Source organism: Onychomys torridus, chromosome 9, assembly GCF_903995425.1.
Source record: "Onychomys torridus chromosome 9, mOncTor1.1, whole genome shotgun sequence".
Lineage (NCBI taxonomy): Eukaryota > Metazoa > Chordata > Mammalia > Rodentia > Cricetidae > Onychomys > Onychomys torridus.
Window position 1 is genome coordinate 24639476 of NC_050451.1, and position 20142 is coordinate 24659617.

At 42.3% G+C, this 20142-nt stretch overlaps 1 protein-coding gene across 1 annotated transcript in view; it reads left to right on the forward strand.

Moving 5' to 3' along the window:
• Positions 1 to 20142, forward strand: part of Fhit (fragile histidine triad diadenosine triphosphatase) — a 1532194-nt gene that overhangs the window by 190816 nt on the left and 1321236 nt on the right. The window lies entirely within an intron of this gene.

Sequence of the window (20142 nt, forward strand, 5' to 3'; positions counted from 1 at the left end):
CGTATTTCCAAAGTCCTGTGTTGTTGTTGACTTTGGAACTTATATCTGGTGTCAGGCTGTGCCCATTCTAAGTGGTGTGAAACAGTAGCCTTCAGGCTGAGACTTGGCTGCTTCATTTTTAATGTGAACTTGGAGGCAGAAAAGACACCCAGCTTTGGTATGAGACTTCTCAAGACAGCCCCTAGAAACTTCTGCAAGTGGCTTGGGAAGACATGAACATACTGAATCCATGTTAGAAAACTGGATTCCAGACTTACCAAACACATCGGAACAACACAGGCTGTAACATCTTCACCTGGACAACATAAAACAAAATAAAACAGAACCAACAAGAGACCACCAGTGTCTGCAGCCTCACTACCATGTCATCTGACCTCCAGGAACATCAGAGAACTCCTAGGGATTAGCTCAGCACAGTCCCCACTGTTTGACAAGGCCACTCGGATGTGATTATAGTCAATCCACCTGTCTCTCTGTAGGAACCTGGTCCGACTGTCCTCTCCTGGAAGATCTATGCAGCTGCAGCATGCCTCTTTGCCAAGGCCCAGCCCTGCTGCCAGGCTCTGTGTCTCAAGCAGCTCTCCTCTTGGGCTCTTGATGATCTCATCTAGCCACCTGAAGTGACTCTCTTGGCCTCTGTATCATCTCTGAGCCTTTGCCTTCAGTAAGACCTTCTTGATCTCTGTGGCCTTTTAAACCATTTTGTAGCCATTCTGTGAACTTCAAATGTGTGTGTGTGTGTGTGTGTGTGTGTGTGTGTGTGTGTGTGTGTGTGTTGTGTGCATGTAATTCACATGTATCTGTGTGATATATAATGTGTGACCTGAGAGTTAATATTAGTAATATGGACAGTGAAAAAGAATCTGTGATTACCCACAGTCATGCTAAGGGAAACTGGGATGATCCAGTGTCCTGTTTACCTGGGATTACTTTTGCTTCTTTGTTGCTGTGATAATATACAAGAACCTAAAACAACTTGGGGGAGGAAACAATTTATTTGGCTCACACTTCCAATTGCATTCTGTCATTGAGAGAAGTCAGAGTAAGAATCAAAGGTAGGAGGCTGGAGGCAGGAACTGAAGCAGAGGCCATGGAAGAATGCTGCCTACTGGCTTGCTCCTTATGGCTTGCTCAGCCTTCTTTCATATATAACTCAGGACCACTTGCCCAGGGATGATACCACTCACAGTGGGCTGTGCCATATTAATTATTCTTCAAGAAAATGCCTCCACAGACATGATTACAGGCCAATCTGATGGAGGCAATTACTTCACGGAGGTTTCCTCTTCCCAGGTGACTACTAATTTATGTCAAATTAACACAAATTAACCAGCGCACTTGGTAAATTGCATGCAATGAAACTGGCATCACTCATGAATTTATTGTTGCTGAATGGAATCTGATATTGCAGAAAGACAGAAACATATCCATTTATGTTTTTGACATAGTATGCTTATAGTGGGGTGTTTTTTAGGATAGACATAAAAGCTAACAATCATCTCATTTTTTCCCCCTCAAATAATAGGTTAACTAGCATCTACAATAAAAATTAGCCTCTCAGTAGACGCCAGAGCCTGGGAACCTTGTGTAAACCATGCTTGCTCTGAGCATAGAGCTAACAATTTAATGTAGCAAAGTTCCACTAAAAAGACCATTCCTGCCCTGGCACCATTGTGTGACAAATTAAGCTGAGAAATTGAGAGTAAAGGTTTAGAAACTCATATAATTTAACAGCATAAGTTTGTCTATTGAGTATCATAACAAATTTGGACTTTTACATTGAATTCATTTATTTTTCTCTTTTTCAGAGACTCCTTTTCTTTATATTTTTAAATTTTATAATTTTTATGTTGAAATTATAATATAGTTCCATAATTCCCCCTTATCTTTCCTCCTTTCCACCCCTTATATTCACCCCTTTATTTCTAAATTCATGGCTTCCCTTTAAAATATATATATATATATATATGCTGTTCACTGCTTGCTCCTCATGGCTTGCTCAGACTACTTTCTTACACAACTCAGGGCCACTTGCCCACCACTCACAGTGGGCTGAGCCCTTCCACATGAATCTTTGATCAATTATATATTATTATATATTTAATTGATTGTAACTATATATCAGTTGTATATATAATACATAAACATATACTACAACTAGATACATAAATGCAACCTCCTCAGTCCATATCACATTTCCTGTATGTGAATGATCTCAGGGCTAACCACTAGATATTGGATAATCAGTTGGGGAGGCTCTTCCCTTTGCATTTTTGTAAACATACTTATTTGTAACAGAATGGAGATGTGTGTGTATGAACCTTCATCATAGATTGTTTGTACAACATTATTTTGTTTAGATTAAGAAGATGAGCTCAGGGTTGTCCTGCTGTTGCCGCCAGTATGAGTCTTAGATGTGATACTGCTTGGGCTGGTACCAGTTGCCAGGTTTGTACTCCATCGTCAGACCGTAAGGTGGTACCTACACTGCAGCATGTGTTGGGATGCTGAGGGATACCTGCACAGCACTGCATCAACCAATTATATACTTGGGATATAATTAAAGTCAAGAAGTGATGTGATGTCTGTCATGACTGATGACTCAGTGCCTTTCATATGCCTGGCACCATAAGGCGTGTGGGGAAACAAAATACAAGGATACTACCATTTAATGCATATATTTATAAGGCTCTTTCAGGACAGGGGTTTGAAAAGAACTATATTTAGGCTCAGAGATAATATCCCTTTTCTTGTTTTCTTGGGCTTTTATTTTCTTATGGTGTATGGAAATTACCAGAACCTTTACATGGAGAACAGCTCCACAGAGCAGATGTGCTTCTCACTCATCATTTCATGCAGTATAACTTTCTCCTTGCTTCATGAATTTTGACTCTACTTTGGAAAAGGGTCACACACAGCTCCTTGATAAATTTTCTCAGATTGCTTTCTGAAACTATGTACAGAAGGGCTTTAGACATTCGCTACCTCTTTGCATGTGTTATATTTCTTTTTGGTTTAAAATTTGCATAATTATTATTCATACAACAAACATCTATCAAAAACATCTTGAGGGCCTGTCATTTGTTAAATATCCAACTTGTAGAAAAAAGTGGAAGCCTTTCAGCCAGTGAAACATGGAAGCTAAAAGTAACTCAGGAGGAAGAAGAGGGAAAGGTGCCATCAGAGCAAAGCAGGGTTGCTTCAACACACCAGGGTGCAAGTGTGTGTGTGTGTGTGTGTGTGTGTGTGTGTGTAAACATGTGTACCTGCTGTCTTAGTTAGGTTTTTATTGCTGTGAAGAGATACCATGACTATGGCAACTCTTATGAAGAAAACATTTAACTGAGGGTCTGAAACTGTAAATCACTTACAGTTCAGAGGTTCAGTTCATTTTTATCATGCTGGGGAGCATGGTGGTGTCCAGGCAGATGTGGTGCTGGAGCTGAGAGTCCTATATCTTGCAGGCAACAGGAAGTTGCCTGACTGTCACACTGAGGGAAGCTTGAGCAGAAGAAACCTCAAAGCCTGTACCTACAGTGACACACTTCCTCCATCCAGGCCACACCTCCTAACACTGCCACTTCCTTTGAGGGGCATTTTCTTTTAAACTACCATACCCACAGAAGCCAAAGACTGTACCAGATTTCTTGGATCTGGAGTTCTGGGTGATTGGAAGTTGCCTGATGTGGGTGCTTGGATGTGAACTCAGGTCTTCTACAAAGATGTATTCACTCTTAACCCTGGATCCATCTTTCCAGTCCCTTCTTTACAAATTTTTAAAGTGCATGTTTTTGTATTTTAATCTTTGGTAGCTAGGTATATTGAAATTTGTGATCACGTAATCACCCTAGTTGGGCAAGCTGGAACAAAGTTGCTGTGTCCTGTGCGTATGTAAGGACATCCAAAAGCTGAGCATCAGACCCCGAAGCGGGTGCTAGTGATTTACGAGAGAAGTTGGATAATTTGCTCCGTTATGGATTTCGTGTTAGTATTTAGCTTTTCCTTTTGTAGACATTAGAATCATTTTCCTCTCCCATATCAGGGTTATGACTGAGGATAAACCAGCCAAAAATTACTTTACCAGGAAAAAAGCATACAAATTCTTTAATTTTTGTGCCATAGAGCAGCTTTCAGTCAGGAAATATGTGTAGTTTTGTGCCAGGCCTGGTAAAGAAGTAGATAGTTAAGGTACATTAACAGTATAATGTGACAAGGAGTTTATGGTCTGAGGTATACTGCAGGGACTCAGCAGGACCCATTTGTTTGTTCAAATTCAAATTCTTGTCCTCATGTCTACAGAGATAAGGGTTCTTCCAGGGACTTGTCTTACACAAGAGTCTGTGGCCTGTTACATCCTGCTTCAGGAGAGAAGGGTGAAGAATAGAGAGCTTCCTGCTGCAGTATGCTTTCAAACATCAAGGAGAATGCAGCCTGAGTTCATCACCTCTGTGCCTTGGCATCTTATCTGTAGTTTTGATTAGATTTTATAGATATTTATAATTCAGAAGACTTCGTAATTGGCACTTTGAATGTACTTTTGCATTACAGTACAAAAAAAGTCACATAATGATATATGTCTCTTTAAGTAAAGATATGATGAATTAGTAGATTCAGATGTTCTGAGCCCCTTTTGATATCAAGTGCCCCATCACACATGTGGGGTCTCATGGTCCACCTATCATACTTACAATCTTATAGTCTTATAATCTACCTATTACACTCACATGTGTAGTCTCACTGTTTATCTACATGATTTAATCTTGGAATGACTGTCCATTCATCATGCTTTCATGTGTGATCTTACTCTCTACCTATCATGTTTTCATGTGTGATCTCACTGGCCACCCATTTATGTTTTCATGTTTAACATATTGTCTGACTGTCCACTCTCATATTTTTATGTGTGGTCATATTATTAAGCCTTTGTGCTTACATGTGTTGTCATACTGTCTACCCATCAAGCTTACATGCATTGTCCATCAAGATAATGGCCTCATTCTGGGTGAAAGCCTTGTTCCAATAGTAGTTACAAAATGGCAGTTCTCTACTTCTTCATTCTTATTGCATTTATGACATGGAATTCAGGAAGAACTTATTAAGCATCTGGTTACCCTGAAATAAAGAATACCAACCGAGTATATGTTTCCTTATTATATTTTTAATTTTCAGGTGAAGGAATTTCTAATAAGATCAAATTTGCAATCAATGAAGATTTTTTTCCTTGAGCTTTTAATTTTCAAACATAAATGTTTTGGCCCATTTTGTCATTAATATTCTGAATTCCTCCAATTTTAGAGCAGCAGGAATTCCTTACCCGATCATCATTATTATCATCATATTATTTTTTCATTGTTTAAATTATATTAAATGGGCTGGAGAGATGGCTCAGAGGTTAAGAGCACCGACTGTTCTTCCAAAGGTCCTGAGTTCAATTCCCAGCACCCACATGGTGGCTCACAACCATCTGTAATGAGATCTGGTACCCTCTTCTGTGAACATAGTATATATATATATAATGTCAAAATTACACAAAACTAAGAAGGATGGTGTAGCTAATTCCTGTATATCCATATTCTGCCTTAAAAACAATAAACCTGGAGCTGGAGAGATGGTCCAGCAGTTAAAAGCACTTGCTCTGTTTTCAGGTTTCATTCTCAGTAACCACAAGATAGCTCTCAATTGTATGTAACTCCAGTTTCAGGGGACCTGGTACCCTCTTCTGAGCTCCATGGGCACCAGGCATATATTTGGTACAGAGATATACATGCAGACAAAACACTTACATACATATAAAATAATAAAATAAAATAAAATAAAATAAAATATTAACTGATGGTCAGTTGTGTTTCTTTTGTGTGTCCACTTATCTCCATTCTCCTCTTTCTTCCATTTTCCTCTCAAAGTATTCAGGTTTCAACCTCATTGGTGTTCAGCTTCCGTCCTTCTAACACAACAAGTGTCCCAGATAGGACGTGGAATTCTATTGCTTAACTTGCATCGCTCATTAAAGTCTTTAGCATAGAGACTGTAAAATGTGATGGTGCCAAAACAGAATGGGGTTCATCTTCATTCATAGAGCAGCCTGTGTTGTTGCTCCTGGTGAAGGAGCATTCCTCTGGGGATGATTTAGGAGTCCAGATTTTTCTCATTTTGTATTTCTGCCTTCCCCTAGGCCCATGATGCTATTTGCATCTAGATAGCAGAAGGGGAAGAGAGAGCAGGAAGGCACATTCATTTTGTAAAGGAATTGACTCTAATTGGCACATATGCCATTAGCTTTAGCTCAGTGACATAGCCACACAAGTGGGCTACTCAATAAGAGCAAGTGTCTGGACAAAAGAATGTATGAATTTGCTGACTAGTCTTCCTTACGTACTCAAAAACTCAAATGCTTCTTGATTTCTCATTCTTTTCATCACTATTTACCTTTATTATGTTTCAAAAGGATTATCTTAGGTCATAATATACATTTTCTTGTCTCTGAAAAAAAGAAAAATCCTGCCCCAATGAACTACCCCAAAACCAAGCCCCAGAACTTTTGCTTTCAAAATAAGGATGTGGAAAAAGATGAGTGAGCCTCGAATTGGGTTTGGTTTTCTTTTCCTTTTTTCCTCAATAGGAAATCATACTTATCTATAAACTAGGTAGATGTTTTATAGCTTTTAGGAGAAAAATGTGGACCGCAACAGTTGTGAGTTTGTCAGATTCCTGAAAACCTGGAGACCATATCCTGTCCAAGGAAAGGCTGATTAATACTCATGACAGAACCCAAGTAAAGAAGGCCCCATAGTGCTCAGTAGATCTGAGACTCCAGAGAGCAGACATTATGCTCAGAGTTGGTGTCTACACCTCAGGAGCTGTAGACTCTGTATAGCACTGCCAATTTTAATACAGTGGGGTCAAACCTCTGTGAGGTGAGAACTAAACTCAATTGTGTCGCCTAGGGCTCAGGGTACACACCAAGGCACTACAGGTGTCCACAGTGGGGAGAGGGGAACAGGGAAGTACTGTGTAGAAGAGGAGGCCCCATCTCTGAATTGTACTGCTGATTCATGCTACCTCCTGACTGGATTACCAGTCTGGACTGGGCGATGAGATTGTGTAGGCTCTTTAACCACGGCAAAGGTTTGCTTTTCAGGAAGGCAGCATTCAGTACAAGTAGTCCCTGCTCTGCTTTGCCCTCTGATTTCAGGGATGACCACTTCATGTGCAGATATCTTATAGTTCACAATCTAGAGGGTGCACAAAGCTCCCCCCCCATGCACACTGCCTGTGCTCTGGGTCAACTGTGTAGAAATTCCTGTGAATCAAGAGTAAGAGGCTGTGTATTTTCATTTGGCTGGAGCCCTGCACCCGAACTCACATCTAGATTTAATAATCATAAATGATTTTGTATATTTTCTGTATTATTTCTTTCCATCTTTTTCCTTTCTCTCTTCTGAAGTATTTTAAAGTATAGCCATCAGTTCACCTTTCCCTGTTGTTTTCAGAAAGTGTCTTAAAACATCTGGGCACAGTGCATCTGGACATGTGGAGCAAGGTGAACTAATAATGCTTTGCTCCTGTCTGCTCTTGCTCCACGGTGCAGCTCCCCAGTTTCCTGGAAAAGGCTGTTGTTAAGTCTTCCTCCCCACAGCCTCCTTTACTTCCTTCCTCCTCCAGCTCTAGACAAGGTCTATATCCTGTAATAATAACGTGCTCTGAAAGTTCCTTAAGCTAGAGCAGTCCCACTGCTGTCTCTGCTGTGGACCTGTCACAGAGGTAGAGTAGCCTCTCCTGGGGGAGACTCAGGCTTGCTCTTATCCAGGGACATCAACTATTTTCTCCACCCACTTTATTGCCTATCATGAGGTTATCTCTGGGTTTGACCTAGACAATATTCTTCTTATTTTTATTTTTAAAGATTTATTTATTTATCATGTATAGTGTTCTGCCTGTATGTCTGCCTACAGGCCAGAAGAGGACACCAGATCTCATTATGGATGGTTGTGAGCCACTATGTGGTTGCTGGGAATTGAACTCAAGACCTCTGGAAAAACAGCCAGTGCTCTTAATCACTGAGCCAACTCTCCAGCCCCCGCTAGACAGTATTCTCAGCATGAATTCTTGAAGGATGTTATTTGTGTGGCATCCATTAGTTTAGTTAGTGAAGCTACAGGTCATCTGAAGGTTTGGCAGGTGACAACTTGACGTCTCCATTTTAAAAGGCCACAGCTGTGTTTAGTGAGTTCATCCCTTCACTGATGCTTGCTATTGGAGTTGATCAGTTCATGACGCAATTGCATGCATCATTACTAATTGTTATTTCTTTTTCATTGATTATGTAGACATCTATTCTGCAAAGAACTTTCTCTTCACCAAGGGCAGTTTGAAGTTCATCTTTTCATTACCTCAACATGGACTTCTTTTACACTGTTCTTTAGCTTGCCATGCTGGTTACATGCATTTTAATGTTTTAGAATTAAATGTGCAATGGTTGAAACTGAGAACCTACTTATATACCATCCAGCATCACCTAATTCTCCCAGTGTTATGTGTTCCAGGATTTGGGAAACACTACTGTGTTCCCTGTTTCAGAGATTCAGAATCAAAAAGAATGAGGCTACGCTAGATCTTGGGCTAGAACCCAAGTAATTTGACTCTAGAACAGATCATAAGCACTCTTTCTTTATTAAAATTATTTTATTTAGTCTTGATAATTTCATACATGTATACAATGAAATATGCTATGATCCACTCCCATTTCTCTCCTCCCCATATCCTCTCATGCCCCTATGTCCCTCTCCCCATTTCATCTCTCTGTCCCCTCCCTCCCCTCCCTCCCTCCCTCCCTCCCTCTCTCCCTCTCTCTCTGTCCTCCCAAGTCCAGTGAGCGATGCCCATATACTCACAGGTGTGGTGCAATCCACATTATCACAGGGAAGCCATCAGTGGGGCCATCCCATAAGAGGAATGTCTCTCCTTTCCCTAGAGGAAGTCTGCCAAAAGTTTCTCATGAAGAAGTGGGACCTGGGGAGCACCCTACCCTGTATGCACTGCAACTGTGGCTGCCTTGATTCTGTGCAGGTATCCATGGTTGCTGTGACTTCATAAACATGATAGCAATGTCACATCCAGAAGGTGGCATTTTATAGCACACTTCCATCCTCTACCTCAGAACAACACTTTCCTGGGTAGTCAAAGTTTGTGGAGAGAGAGAGAGACAGAGAGAGAGAGAGAGAGAGAGAGAGAGAGAGAGAGAGAGAGAGAGACAGAGAGACAGAGAGAGACAGAGAGACAGAGAGAGACAGAGACAGAGAGAGAGAGAGAGAGAGAGAGAGAGAGAGAGACAGAGAGAGAGACAGAGACAGAGAGAGACAGAGAGAGACAGAGAGGACAGTAAGAAGGAATTTTGGAGTGCAGTGATTTTATAAAGGCGGGCTAGGAGGACATACAGAACTCTCATAATTGATCTCTGTTCCCACACTGAGCTGGAGCTGCCTCCCTGGCCACTGTGATTTATTGTTCTTACAGGTTTAAATCAATAATCTGAGTATATTAGAGCCCAGATTGGCTTAATAAACTTCACAAAATTTCCCACCAGTACTTTTGTAACTTTTGGATGAAACATTTAAATCTTTCTCTCTTTTCTTTACCAGTCTTAATAATTTAAAACTGTTGTTTAGAAGATACCTCATAGAGACCATTGCTTCTGCTTTTAGGAAGGGAAAGCTATTATACAACAGCATAGTCCAGGCAGAGAGCCAGGCTTTGTCAGGCCCTCTGAAGTACCCTGAGGCGTGCCTCCCACAGACCCAGGCTTTGCTTCCCATCAACTTTGAAACTCATGGCTGTTTGCCAGCCTGCCATTGGCTTTGCTCTTCTACATGAGAGAGATTTCACCGTTTGTCACATGCTGAGCATCTCCTAGGCCTAGAGGATGTGGAGAGAGACACTGAAGCTGGTCAGCGGCTGCCTTGCCCTTTCTGTTAATGTGAAAATTATGAGCCAGCCATCATATATATATATAGTTATATATGTGATATATATGGTCATCATACACACACTCTTACACATATTAATGCTAGACAAATGATCTACAAGAGACATATCTACAGTTTTACTTAGGTAATATTAAGAAAGAAGATATTTGTTATTTTATGCCATTCATGAAATTTTAAGCCCCTGGGAACAATTTAATCTTTAGAGTTGATATATGAGGAAGATGAAGTCCACTAGTTTAAATAAGTTTTTCAGAGGTTATTAGCTTACTGAATATAGAGATGAAAGCACAGCTCAGGTTTCTCAGGCTTCCTGACCAATTTACTACGGTATATCATAATCAATTATAGTTATTTGGTTGCAAGCAATAAAGACTATATTGGACTCATTTTAACAGGTGGTGATGCATATAAGGTGGATTATGGGCATTTTACCAAGTTCATTGTCAGTTTTACTATCATTTGGAAGGACAGACATTGTGATGGTAGGGTGGACTGTGGTACTGGAGAGGAGTATGGTGGTGCACACCTATGGATGCAGCACTCAGTAGACATGGGGTACAAGTTACTATCAGCCTGGGTAATATGGACCCCATGGAAAACAAACTACAATAAAAACAAAGCCTCCAAACAACAACAACAAACCCAGTGCCTGGGGAGATGGCTCCCTTGCTAAAATGCTTGCTGCACAATCATGAGGACTCAAGTTCAGATTCCAAGTACCCACATGAAAAGCAAAGGAGTCGGAGCTTCTAATCCCAGCGCTAAGAAGGCAGAGACAAGAGAATCTCTGGAGCTTGCTGACCAACCATACTAGCTAAATTGGTAATCCTCAGATTCAGTAAGAAACCCCATCTCAAAATATAAAGATTGACAGTAATTGAGGAAGATATCTGCCATTGACCTCTGGGTACACACACACACACACACACACACACACACACACACACACACACACACACACACACACACACACACACACACACACACACACACACACACACACACACACACCCCACACAGAGAGAGAGAGAGAGAGACATGTGGTGGGAGATACCCTAAATGGTGACACATATGATATAGAAGGTTTATACGTTGTTATGGGAGAGCCATGAGTTGGTGAAAGATGTATCTGGGACCTCCATGTGGTCAGACAACTGTGCCACACATACTTGAGCATTTTCAGAACAGACTCAGCTCTTGATTCCCAAAGGTCCTCAGTATGTGCTTGTTGAATGAAAGAATGATTGAATGAACAAAGTAATGTCAGAGTACTCTAGCATTGGGCTCCCAGCATTCAGTTGGTAGCTTAAAAGTGCTGTGTCTACACTCATGAAAATGATTTTCCTTGTTTCATCCACCTGCTATGAGCATCTGAACTGTTAGTTCCCAGAAATCTGGTGTGCCTTGATTTACTGTGCTGTTGATTTAATTCCCTGAAGGTCATCTCACTGCAGTTTTCTGCCTGAACTGTGGCAGGATCAAAGTCGGTGGTGGTCCCCAGGGAATGAACTGCAGGTGATGGCTCTCAGTCTTCTCAGGAGCATGCATTCGCTCCAGCTTTCCTAAGAGCTGTCTTCACTCACACTGGCCTTGAGGCTGCTGATGACATTTTATACACAGGCTCTGTGACCTGCAGTTCACAGTGCTGTTGTTGAATTCCCTCTAAGATAAGAACAGTCTCACTTGATAAAATATGTCCTTGTCCAGGGGCTTGGAGAGAGAAAGACCTTAGGCATTCCCAACGTGATGGTGCTGAGCTGGTGACACAGAGCAGATCCCAACCTTCAAGTGTGGCAGAAGAGAAACAACTGAAGCTGGTGCGAGAATTCAGCTGATGAAGCGTCTGGCATGTGAACATGAGGACACATGTTTGCCCCTCAGCTCCCATGTCAAACACTGGGTACAGTGACATGTGCCTGTATTCCTAGGACTGTGGGACAGGGAAGGTGGGGGTAGATGGTCTCTGGGATCAACATGCCTCTTCTAATCTGCAGGTTCCAGGTCCCAGTGAGAGACCCTGTTTCAAAACACAGGGAGATGGCTCCTGAGGAATGCCACCCAAGTGTGACATCTGGCTTCCATATGCATGCACACACAAGTACACATGTGTGTATGTACTCACACAGAAACTTTGGAAACTATTTAACAGTTTTCTACTTTCTAGAACATAGGGGAGAATTAGTAATCAGCAAATTTTGAGGGTGAGACACCTAGGCAGGTCCTCCTCTCCAGCAAGTGAACAATTTTGACTTACATCCCTGGGGATGGTCTAGAGGCGTTTGTCACAAACATGGCTGGAGATTCTGGAGAGAAACCTGGATGATCTAGAGACTCTGCATATTAATGGAGCCTCGGAGGTGTTTGCATGTTACAGTGAGAAATTGTAACGACTTACTGTGTGGATGCATCAAGAAGTTTCAGGTGGCTATGAAAACCTGTCAACAAGTTCCTGTGCTAGGACATTTGCAAAGGGAGTTTTAAATCTAACTTTAACCTTAAAGGCAAACAAACAAAAATTACGTTTGCTCGTTGTCCATTTTGCTGAACTATAATAACTGTCATGTCAATCATGTCACCCCTCTGCTCTAAATATTGCAAGGACTGACTTTCCACCTCAGCAGAGCAGCCTGTCCCTGCCAAGCCCCCCCCCCCCCCTGCTCTCTTTCTCCTCTCACTGTTTCACAGGCTCCTGGGGTTCTTGCTGTTCCTCAAGCATACTTGCCCTTCAGCCCTTATGCAGACACTGAGCTTCTGTGTGGAACACTGGCTGTGGCTCATGGCATAATAGTCTCACAGTCAGGCCACCATCTCCCAGATCATGCCAAGGTCATGCTCTGTTCCCTTTTTGAATTTAGCACTTAACTACCCATATTCCTTTTAACACATCATCTATTATGTTTATTGTTTTTCTGTCTTTCTATTTCTAGAAGCCGAACTTCATTGGTGTAAGCGTCTTTGTCGTATTTGTTCAGCAATGTGTCTTGTACTGAAGTTTCTATGGTGATGGGGATGCCACTGATGCTAATTGAACACTTAAAATGTGGCTTATGTAAATGTATTTTAGGTTTATTTAATTTAAATTTTAATAGTCACATTTGACCCCACCCCTTACTGGACACTGCAGATCATAAAGGTTTATTTATTGGATTAAAAAATAATTATAAGAACATTCATTGCTCCTTAAATTTCAAATAGAAGAGCTAGAAATTTTCAAATGCATATTCTGGTTTAAGGTATCTGCAGTGGTTCAAAAGTCTATTTTTAACAGGATCCCAGGCAAAGCATCTGTGGTTTAGGGAGCAAGGTTCTATAATACCAACACTGCCTTACATTTACTTCTTCATTTCCTAGACAAGAAAGAGTAATAAAACTTACCTATTAGATCCAAATAACATACCATAATTACAAAGAACCATAGAAAGAAAAAAGTTACCCCCTTATCTGCTTGAACATTACTCTCTTGATATCTTATATCTCCAATTTGGTTGAATTCAGTTGTGGTTAATTTAGGTTTTTTTGTTTTGTTTTGTTTTAAATTAAGTTTCTAATTTTCATGTCAGTTTGTAGTGGCTCAATGTGCCTACTTGACTAGCAGTTCATTTTCCAGGTCACTGAAGATTCATGCCAATTACCTCTCACAAAGAATTCTTCGGTTGGGCTGGGCCACTTGGTTGGGCATCCTTCTGTTACCTGGTACAGCTGGGCTAAATCAAACTTCCACAGTGAAACATCTCTTCAGTCTCTGCCATTGTTATAATCACATTATTCATCTACAGAATAAGCATCACCTAGTTATTCCCTTGGGGAAGAGTTTAAAATCTTGTTCGTGAGCCTGACTTTGTCACAAATCTGTGGCTGCTCCTCTTAATTACCATGCACACTTTTCCAGGTGGATTTTTGTCACAGCAGTAAATCTTGGAGCAGATCAATTTTAGGTATTGTTAGGATTTAACAACAATTAAGGGCCTGACGAATATATGAATATTGCCTGATTTATCATTCTCATATAGGCGCTTTGCAAATACATTAGAGGCACAAACTGCACTGCCTGTCAGAAACAAAAGCATCAGATTCAATTTAGTTTGTTCTTTTCAGAAGGAAGTGAGGAATGGCTGTGTGCTTGAACCCATTTAGCAGAGGCCCACTCTATCTTCTTTAGTCTTGCCTGACCAAGGCTTCCTGGAATGTAGTAGCTCTGGCTACTGACATAGTGGGGTATATTCTTTCTATTTCTTATTTTCATTTCATCTGCACTGTCCCCTAGCCCTCAACAATAGCTTTTGTAGCAGGTGTAACAGCAATACAATTGGAGCAGTAGGTAAATTTGTTGACCACCTTTGGTATTGCAATCATCTCAATGTGCTAAAGCAATTTACATATATTCTCTCATGTGATTCCTACTACGTGGATGCTTTAATCCAGCATTTACTGCCTTCTCCCCGAGATTTTCCTCCCTTCTCCTGGATTGTTCAGAGGCCAATGAGACAGGTTTTTATTAATCAGGAACTAGAATCGTGGGGTCGCTCACTTCTCATATGATCACTATTCACCTATCTGGGGTTCTTTTGCTCTACCCAGATAGGCATTGTGGGTAAGCTGGAGAAGGTTTTCCAACTCCGGTCCTAGGTAGATTTTGCAGCCTTTGGTTTCTGACAGGTGTAAGCAACAGCAGGTGGCACCCTCCAATTGGGTATGGGGCCTAAGTTCTGTGAGGTGCAGCTCTTGGGTATGCCTCTAGTAATGGTACCATTACTCCTATGGTGACAGAGCTCTTGTGTAGGCCTAGGAGGTGGAAATTCCCTAGCCCCCAATGGTGGCTAACCTTCCAGCTTTCCAGGCTTCCTATAGGGACTCTAAAGCCCCTGACAGAAACTAGTGTTCCAGCTCTTGGGCCCAGGTGCCCGAGACCCTTTATCCTTAAGACCTGACAGCCCTGTGGAACTCTTCCAGTGACAAGGATCTCTAATGTGTTTTTACAGCCATGCATCCCTCTTTAGCCTGTCTGTCTTCCCCTTTCTCCTCTTTGCTCCCACAATCCCTCATTGTATATGGCATAGCCACTCTGGAACTTTAGATACCTGTCTTCAGCATTGTTGCTGTCACATTGCTGCCGGTTCAGTAGAAGCCAATGCTTTTTGTCACTACTGTTCTTCCTACCTCACTGTGGCTGCTGCAGCTGCCACCGCTTCACTGCCACTGCTTCACTGCTACCACTTCACTGCTTCACTGCTGCAGCTGCTACCGCTTCACCGCCACTGCTTCACTGCTTCACCGCTTCACTGCTGCAGCTGCTACCGCTTCACCGCCACTGCTTCACTGCTACCACTTCACCGCTTCACTGCTGCAGCTGCTACCGCTTCACTGCCACTGCTTCACTGCTTCACTGCCACTGCTTCACTGCTTCATCACTGCTGCTTCACCGCTTCACTGCCACTGCTCCACTGCCTCACTGCCGCTGCTTCACCACTCCACCACTCCACTGCTTCACTGCTTCACTGTTTCACTGCCCCTGCTTCACTGCTTCACCACTTCACTGCCACTGCTTCACTGCTTCACTGCCTCACGGCTGCTGCTTCATCACTCCACCGCTCCACTGCTTCACTGCTTCACTGTTTCACTGCTTCACCGCTTCACCGCTTCACTGCCTCACTTCCACTGCTTCACCACTCCACTGCTCCACTGTTTCACTGCTCTACTGCTTCACTGCTTCACTGCCTCACTTCCACTGCTTCACCACTCCACAGCTCCACTGTTTCACTGCTCCACTGCTTCACCACTTCACTGCCTCACTGCTTCAGTGCCATGGCTCTGCTGCTGTGGTTCCTGCCCCCATGCTGTTACCACTGCTGCTTCTTCCTTCATGGCACCACCTCAGTCCATGTTGGGAATAACAGAGATCAAAGCTAGGAAAGAAAAGACCATGAGAGAGACGCCGTTTACTGGATATAGACTTACAATCCTGAGGGATGGGGTGTGCAGTGTAGGATGATACTCCTGGCTACCTCCAAAGTGAGCAAAAGCCTGCATATCCAGGAAAAAGTGTCTGCACAATGAACAGCTGGCCTCTGCACAAACGATGGCTTGAGTTTATCGTGGCATTGTCCCTCTCACACTGATCATAGCAGTGCCTCAGCTAGGCCACCAGGAGAAGCGTACTTCCTGGTGCCTGGGTGAAAATGGTTTCAGGAAAGACCCACAGGGGCTGTTTGGACTGTCAGGGCTTGGATAGCAACTTCAGGATCCAGGAGTTGTGTTTTAGTACCAAGCAGCTGTGATTGTTACATCACTATCAGAAGGTGTCCAGAGTGTTCCAAACAGTTGGTGTTGACAGATAGATAGTCCGGCCAGCTGTGAGCTGACAGTCCTTAGGTCTAGAGTTAGAGTACTGGAGAAGAGCCTGGCAGTTGCAAGTCAGCCATTTTCAATTTCTTTGCTTATTTATGTGAAAAAAAAAAAAGTCTCAGAGGTGCCTAGAATAGTCTCTTCTCATTAACAATGACAGTGATTTCAATAGTGTGTACCAGCACTGTAACAGCGATCAGCACTTGCCTGAGCAGGGTCCCTTTAGTCTACATCAGTCCCCGGAGAGTCTGCCTTTGTCCGCCAGTGACACTCCTCTTCCATCATAGGCTCATGTGCTTGTCCTCCCTGCTCAGCCATTTTGGATCATGGAGGGGCCTGACTCACTCGTTTTTGTCTTTCCAGGGTTTTTCTGAGTTGTAGAAAGCTTTTTTGTTTTCTATACATAAACTATTTCCACAGTAGTGAACTTGAAGTCAGAGCATCCTTGATCACTATGTACAATTTAGTAGCCGAGTGCAATGTGTTGAAGTTTAATAAAATAGGGGAAGTCAGTTGAAGCTAAGACATGACCTAACTTTAATTCTTTAAAGACGGGCCCAAGGCTCTGCCAAGAGCTTTGAAGTTCTTTGTTTAAAGTGGCATTTAATGGTACATTGGAAACTGTATACAAGCTATAATACACATGCATGTATACATGTACACTGATTACAAAATTTATTGATATAAAGGTTGCATAGCATACAGTTTATAAATAATGATCATGGTCTTCATTATGAATTCTATTTACAGATTCTTATATAATGTGTTAGTTGATTTTTGCCAAACTATTATTTCCATAGCCATTCTGTGTTTGAAATTGATGATCAGTGCTTTCTGTTATCAGTGTTGTATACTAGGTTTAAACACTTGAGAATTATATTTCTTTCCATTTGGTGATATTCAGCATGCAACAGCTACAAACATGGAGCACACTGACTTGCTTATTTTCCAACACTTGTCAGTTGACAAAATATCAAATCTTAATGTAGCATTTGTTGATTTGGCTAATTTCAATCTTAGTAGGTGGTGGAAGAGATGAGCTTGCATTCTGCATCATAGCATGTCTGATATAGACATGAAATCAGTGCAGATGATAACTTTTAAAATTACTTTTATTACATTTAGTTTATTTATTGATTTGTTTTTAATGTGTGTGTGTGTGTGTGTGTGTGTGTGTGTGTGTGTGTGTGTGTGTTTGTGTGGTGCTATGCACATAGAAGTTAGAGGTCAACTTGTGAGAGTCAGTTTTCTGCTATCCATATGTGGGTCCCAGGGCTTGAACTTGGGTCTTCAAACTTGGCAAAAGGCACCTTCACTGCTGAGCCATGTCACTCACCTCAGTGCAAATAATCTTAATAATAAAGGAATAGGATGAGTTCTGTGGGAGCACTGCATTTAAAATATTTCTATTTGTTAGTTATAGATTATCAGTTTTATAACTATACCAGTTATATAGTTTTAAATACTGAGCATGCTTAACAACTGGCTGGCAAAACTTCCAAATTTCACAGGTGCACAGACACAGGCAACAGGTAAGGTACACAGCTGGGTCAGTCGGTGATGTTTGCTTCTCAGGCTTGGCATGTGGCAGCCAGGCTTTGAATCCCAGCTCCACTTTTGCTTTTGGTTTATAAACTGAATTTCTCACTGTTTGTTAGAGCTTATTGTAAGCTGTGAAGCAGCTGAGTGATGTAAAGATTTCCAAGGCCAGTGAGACTGGTTAAAACAGTGCAGTGCTGGTGAGCATTGTCTGTCTGGGTCAGCCCCATGCTAAGTGGGTATTAGCCTACCTCTTCTGAAGATTTTAGAATGGCTATTATGTTCACTCTGTAGAAGAAGAAACCAAGGCTCGCATGAGGCGGGGGTCTCTTGATCACAGTGGAGATGTGGCTCAGATTGGACCCAAGAAATAATCATGGCTTCCTCAGAGGAGTGCACAGGCAAAATGAGTGAGCAGTGGTGGCACAAAGCTCAAAGTGGATGCTTTTTATGAGCAGTCTTATCAGGTCCTCATTCTTTCTGAATGGGGTGTGGGGAGAAATTCCTTTCTCCCCACTAGGTAGAAAAACACCTGGTGCTTGTTAAAGATCAAGACGAAATACAGACAAGTACAGAGGTAAAGAGCAAAGGGTTGGGGCAGAGGCCTGTGGAAGCATAGCTGCTCAGCATGCACAGAGACCCTGGGCTCCATCTCCAGTACTTTAGGGGGAAAGGAGCATGACTGTGTATCCTGTTACCTAGCTGCTTGGTGCTGTGACAGAATGCCTGGTGCTGTGACAGAATGCCTGGTGGAGTTAGACTCAGAGGTTCAGTTCATTATGACAGGAAGGCCATAGCAGAAGCGTAGGGCATCATGATGGGCAGGAATCACACATAGAGACAGGAAGTGGCCACAGTATACCTTCAAATATCTGCCTTGAGTGACATGCTTCCTCCAACTCTCACCTCCTAAAACCTCTGTGGCCCCCAAGTGGCCATGAGATATGGGCCAAGCATTCCAGACATAAGCCCATGAGAAACATTTCATACTCAATCCATAAAACCTACAGATGTTAGAAAATTGAAGAATAGAATGTACATACCAATACCATGTCTAAAACATAAGACAGGAATAGCATTAGTGGGGTAGGGTCAACATTTGGGTTCATTTATAGTATGTGTTCCCACTGCTCTTCCCTTGGTTTAGGATGAGGACTGCTCTTGCTGACTGCAGGCATTCACTGTCGGGAAGAGACACTTAGTGGCTAGAACTGCAGAAATAGTAGGGTAAAAAGGCAGGACCCCAAAGCCGTACCTGCTTACTCCAGCTGTCCCCGTAAGAGTGGTCACGGGCAATAGACAGTGCTTTGTGGGTGGCTGGAGCTCAGCTCCCGTTTCTTGCTTTTCTCTGTCTCTTGATAGGTGATAAGCAGGAAGGTCAAAATCTGTGTGACCCATACGTTCAGTTCTAGTTTCCTGGATAATTCCAGGTTAGATGGAACATCAGGATTCCTCCTCTTTTTCCAAGTCTGTTCTGTGAGTCTCAGTTCTGTTGCTGACATACTGATGAGGAAGTAGGATGAGATTTCCTTTCCAAAGTGCTTATCCATCCCAACGGCGACAGCAATCTAAAATTCATACCTTGGTGCAGGCTACATTTTCATACCTCTAGCACGTTGGAGACATTGCCTACGAAGAACACAATCATATGGAATGACATTTGGTCACTGACCTAAATAAGGGCACTTCTGGGGCCTTTAATCTACTGCAGCAACAATCATATTTGACCACAGCCAGTGGAATGTGTCCCACTTTACATTCAGTTATGTGACCAATAAAATTATTCAATCAGTTCTGTCCTGCAGCCTATAATATATAAGTCCTATGTGGTTGGATGAATAAATCTTTATCCTTGTCTTGACATTCAGATGACTAACTGGTTATGGTACCTTGAAAAAGTAGTTCTAGATTTTGCACCCAAGGATATGTCCATCAGATGTGGGGAGACCACCGAGTCTGTAAAGAGCTTAATGAACATTCACAAGAGCCCAAGTTCAGTCCTCAGCATCCTTGTGAGATCTGGGTGTGACTGCAGATGCTTACAATCCTAGACCTGGAGAGGCAGGCAGATCTCCAGGGATCACTGACCAGCCAGCAGCCAGTACAGTCTACTTGCCAAGGTCCAGGCCAGTGAGAATAACATCCAAGGTTGATGACACCTGACCACCATATGCACTGCATACGTGTGCACCTGCAAAACACACACACACACACACACACACACACACACACACACACACACACACACACACCATTTTCCTTTTTAGATGGCCAAGTT